This window comes from Balaenoptera ricei, chromosome 5 (assembly GCF_028023285.1).
Source record: "Balaenoptera ricei isolate mBalRic1 chromosome 5, mBalRic1.hap2, whole genome shotgun sequence".
NCBI lineage: Eukaryota > Metazoa > Chordata > Mammalia > Artiodactyla > Balaenopteridae > Balaenoptera > Balaenoptera ricei.
Genome location: NC_082643.1, coordinates 133,819,667 through 133,825,679, shown reverse-complemented (window position 1 = coordinate 133,825,679; position 6,013 = coordinate 133,819,667).

Here is a 6,013-nt window from a genome sequence, read left to right as displayed (position 1 = left end):
GGCACACGGGCTCAGTAGTTGTGGCACACGGGCTTAGTTGCTCCACAGCCTGTGGGATCTTCCCCGACCAGGGCTCGAACCTGTGTCCCCTGCATTGGCAGACAGATTCTTAACCACTTCGCCACCAGGGAAGTCTATATAATGAATTTGTTATCATCCTAACTGTCTGAAAGTGGAAAGCATACACTACATATATTAGCTTGGCAATTAGATGAAGAAAATAGAAAAATATCTAGAGTAGTAGAATGGGCACAGGAATGGATTCTGTTAGACGTGGATTCCAATCCTGCTTCTGTCCCTGGTTAGCTAGCTGTGTCATTTGGTAGATGTTTATAATAAAATGAAAACCCCAAAATATTTGAGGGTAAGAGAGATAAGTAAAATGTATTTTGCATAGTTGGTATCAGTAAAAGCTTGTTTCTGTTATTTTGAAATGTTATGGGGATTAGTGGCTAAAATTCCAATTAAGTGGTTTGCCTACTGGTCTATTATAGAAGGAATGTGGGATTGAACTAAGAACATGTAATTCAGAGGCAAAAAAGGAAAAGCGTCATACATATTTTCAGGCATAGAGTTGATGTACCTTGATTGCTGATTTTATGTTGCAGAAGAATGAGAAAAGGAATCAAAAAGAACTGCAGAGTTTTTAACTTTTGTGACTGGAAAGCCCATGGTACCCTTAGGTTAGCTATAAAAACACAAATGAAAAAGTTTTGGAATAAATAGTGATAATTAAAGTTTGGGAATTCAAACTGTTTGGGAAGCTTGTTTGAAACTGTGTCTTAGAATTTGACTTTCCTAAAACCCAATGAAAATAAGCTAAACATAGGAAGAATCAAAACTAAATAAAACACTTCAAGTGGTTACCAAGAAAAGGACAAAGTATGCTCTCATGTCTTCTACTTTTAAACACTGAATCTCAAAGTAATAGAAGATTCTTAGAGGACAAGCACAGTACTCCACCCCTTGGTACCACAGAGTTGAGTTCAATACCCTAAGAATCCTTATAAATACTTTCAAATCTGGGGAGAAGCAAACTGAATAGCAAATCATTTGTTTTTCTTTTTTTGTTTGAGAATTAGTGGAAACAGCTGCTGGGAATAAGTAGGTAGGCTGGGGAAAAACACATGACGGAGATGACTCTTTCTGAACAAAGTAAACCTTCCAGGGCTATTCTTAAACTGAGTAAATCATTGGGATCACATAAAAATTGTTTTCCCTTCTTTGTCCCTGACACTTATGGGGAGTGAAGTTTGGTACAGATATTTTTAAAACTCTCAGAAAAAAGAGCATAGCCCATTAATTTTTAAATAGACTCCAGCTTTATCTACTCAGCTGCAATTTCTCTGTCCTCTCAGCATCCTCTCTAGGCCATACTCAGCCCTCACACTAGAGCTCACAGGGGAAAACAAAACAATCTGTCCTCACATACAATGGGAAGAATGACAAGAATTCTCATGCAGTCATGAAAGCAAATGTCAGTGTTGGGTAGAACTGGACTAAAAAAGTAAGCCTACAAAAATAATAGCATACAGTAAAGGAAATATCATATGCCAATAAATGAAAAAGAAAACTGTTAAAACAGACAAAATAACAGAAAGAAACATAGTATCCCAAAGTCCAAGAAGTCAGTTCAAGGAAGAAAAAATTTCTCACAATTGTTTCTTGTATATAAATCAGCATAATAAGAATATAATTTAGAAAGATAAGGGCTCAAACACTAAATGATTAAACAACAGAATGAGATAAAAAGGGTATTTCAGACCTAGGATAACCAGAATTGACACAACTCCAATTTGAACTTTACAGTTAGTAAGAACAAGAAAGAGACAAGGTACTACTAAAAATCAAATCACTGTCATAGTGGAAAGGCTTAAGATGATGGCAATTGTTGCAAAAACATTAAAAAAAAAATTTCAAACAAATAAAGGGATACATTTTCAGAGTGCAGAGACACAAAATGGAAAATCAAATGCATTTTAAGAAAATGAAGAATGAACTGAATATCAAAAATTGTCCCATGTTCTAAGGAATTTAATAAAACTTAGACATATTCCAATACAGCAAAATTATTTTTCAAAGATGGAAGAAAGAAAAAAATAATTTGGTAATACAGGTAGAAAAGCAAATTATTACATAGGTGAAATGCATCAGACTGGTCTCTTTTCTCTTTTTTTTTAAAAAAAAAGAAGCAAAGAGCATAATGAATGTCAAAAGACATTGGAAGAATGTCTACAAAATCTGAGAGCAAGAATGCCTTGAGAAGTTTATCACCAGAATACAGGCCATTCAGGAATAGAATGAACAAACTCAGTAAACATAGCACCCTTGAGTTCTTCCTTGGGATGAAGTGGGAGATTACCTACTTGACCACCACATTTACACAAATAAAAGATTAATTTAAATATTGAGGCAGGTAAAACGTAGCCGTGTTAAAAACTGTGGTAAATTTTGAATCAATACAAGTTCTCTGCAATGATACTTTCTAATTTGGGTCATGGGATTTGGTCTGATATTTCACTTTCGTCCTCCTGCATTTTTGGTAATGTTTGAAATTTTTACAATAAGTATATACCATTTTTGCAAAAACAATTGAGTAGTTTTGCTTTACAATAGAAAAAAATAAAACTAGTAGCAATTATACCACATTGTTAGTAGAGATTAAATCAGGTGGTGGAAAGATGGATATTATTCTTCTCTTTCTTATATCTTTATTTTTATTTTTAAGAACATCTAAAAACTTTCAAAAATTAGAAAACTTAGTGGATGATGTATTAAGTTTGAAGTGAGTTTAAGATACCCTGTGGGAGATGCTTATCAGTCATTGGGGAACAAGAACTAAAGGTCAAGTTTTGAAATACAAATTTGATAAGGGTTTGACTGGAAGTGATAAATGAAGCCTAGAAAGTGGAGATTATTTTAGAAAATTACCACCAGAGTATCTGTGGACAGAGACCTGTGGATATGACTGCATTTTAAGAAGCAGATAGTAGAAAAAAATCAGAAAATACCAGAAACCTTGCCCACTCACCCCTTTAATTGGTGAATAGGCCAAAAATCATGAACGAAAAAGTGATAAAAGACAACAGAACAAAGTTTCTTTTCTGACATTGGTGTATTTCCCAGGTTAAAAAAATATATTTCTACTTTTCTAATTCACAGTGTTTTGCCAATGATTAGCCTTATCTATTGAGGTTCTACAGATCTACTTTCTTTTTTGCAAATGTTTTATCATTCATTCACTATATTCTCTAATTGTTAGAGTATTAAATTTAAGACACAGTTCCTTTTTCTATTGATTTTTTGATCCCCACATCTGGTATACCAGGTTCTGCCTGTGAATTTAATCCCACCCCGTTATATTGGGTCCTCAGCAAATCTTTTCAACTCCCTCTCAATCTGTTTCCTAGCCAGGGAATTGACAGAGCAGGAGGAAGAAGCACTTTTTTAGTTTGTTTTCCCAAAGGGAAATACAATTGCTATTTTGGTTGATCAGATTGTTACATATAAATTTAGTTTTTATGCTACAGCTCATTTATACTTTAGTTAGTCGACATGCCTCTGTTGCAGTTATCTAAACATCATGATATGCCAGGATTTCATTTATGATTTTATAAAGAAAATTCAATACTTTTCAATATCACTTTAGTTTGTTCAGGTGAAAAAGTCTTATTAGATTTGAACACATCTGCAATTATATATCATGTATGATATACTAGCTTTGTAATAATCTATTTTATTATTCAGGTTCTTATAAAACAGATTGTTTGCAACTGACTTTTATATTAGGATTAATTTGTTTTAATGTTTTGAAAATCAGACCAATTTATTTTAAATAGCTTTTATCAGAAAAATAACACTAAACTACAGGCTTCAACTGTTAAGAATGAGATTTAAACTCACACTGTTATCTAGGTAGTTAGTATTAAAATCAGATGACTACAAGAAAGGAAAATTAAATCTCTCTCTTTTAATATGTGAAAACTCTTAATTATAATTTGAGGTCTATATTTAAATTTTCAGTAATTTTTATATTGTTAAAATTATTTATCAATGAAATATGTGTAATGGCTCAAATAGGCAAAGTAGTTTTTTTCTTTCAGTGTAGAATTTGCATTAAAAATTGAGAATAGCATCTCATTTTCATTAGTAAGCACATACTATTTTTTAAAAATTCACTTTGACAATCTTAATAAAATATACAACTAATAATTACACTGAGGTCTTTGAACTGTCAATGACTTATTCCCAACCAAAAGAAAATCTAAAAATTTTAAGGGAAAAACATACAGCAAATTGGAATTTTCATATAAAACTAAAGTATCATTTGAATGACCAGAAATTCAGAAAAAGCATCTAAATGCATCTGCCTCAAGATCTGTTTAATCTGACATAGAAAACAGTACTAAACTTTGAGGAGGACAGCAATTCTTAGTGCCAGAGAGAGATACAGACTCTTAATCTGGTAGTAAGAATCATGGCATATTCAAGAGGACAGTGATAGGTGAGAAAGTCAACTCTACCAGCTGAGGGTAAGATCTAAAAATCCGTTCTTTGCAGAACCTGACATTGGGACTTGACCTGTGAGACCCATGGGTCACAGACAGGAAATAGATGTAGAAGCTCAAGTTGGAGTCTCACGTGAGCCCTGGGCGGGGCAGGGGGGGGCGGGGCACACCTGAATTCAACCCCAAAATGCACCAACTTGGTTGTAGGAGGAATATTTTAGTATTTGCTCTAAATAACCTAAGTTGTCCGTGAGAAAATGTGTTGTCTGCAGGTAGATACATGACATGGGGCTGAAAATTTGCAAATGTCACATCGTGCTTTTTTGCTCTCTATCTCTTCTGTATGTGTGTGTGTGTGTGTGTGTGTAAATTACTGTTACAATTAAGTATTTTTTAGATGAATGACATCATCAATTTAGCTGTTAAATTTAAAGGCTATGATTTTCTGATTTGGGGGAGCAGTATCCCAGATTTATTTATTTTATTGAAGTACATTTTAAAAACATATTTTGGACATGACTAGTAGGATTTAACAATGATATTAGAAATATATTTGCTAATTTTCAAATGGCGTCTATATTTGAATTTTTTAAATAGATCTTTATTGGAGTATAATTGCTTCACTATACTGTGTTAGTTTCTGTTGTACACCAAAATGAATCAGCCATATGCATACATATCCCCTCCCTCCTTCTTAAGCCTCCCATATCCCCTCCCTCTTAAGCCTCCCTCCCATCCTCCCTATCCCACCCCTCTAGGTCACCACAAAGCACTGAGCTGAACTCCCTGTGCTATGCTGCTGCTTCCCACTATCTATTTTACATTCTGTAGTGTATATATGTCAATGCTACTCTCACTTTGCCCCAGGTTCCCCCTCCCACCCCATGCCCTCAAGTCCATTCTCTATGTCTATATCTTTATTCCTTCCCTGCAACTAGGTTCATCAGTACCATGTATTTTTTTACATTCCATATATATGTGTTAGCATATGGTATTTGTTCTTCTCTTTCTGACTTCCTTCACTCGGTACGACAGACTCTAGGTCCATCCACCTCACTACAAATAACTCAATTTTGTTCCTTTTTATCCCTGAGTAATATTCCATTGTATACATGTACCACATCTTATTTATCCATTCATCTGTCGATAGACACTTACGTTGCTTTCATGTCCTGGCTATTGTAAATAGAGCTGCAATGAACATTGTGGTACATGACTCTTTCTGAATTATGGTTTTCTCAGGGTATATGCCCAGTAGTGGAATTGCTGGCTCATATGGTAGTTCTATTTTTAGTTTTTTAAGGAACCTCCATACTGTCCTCCATAGTGGCTGTATCAATTTACATTCCCACCAACAGTGCAAGAGGGTTCCCTTTTCTCCACACCCTTTCCACCACTTACTGTTTGTAGATTTTTTGATAATGGCCATTCTGACTGGTGTGAGGTGATACCTCATTGTAGTTTTGATTTGCATTTCTCTAATGATTACTGATGTTGAGCATCTT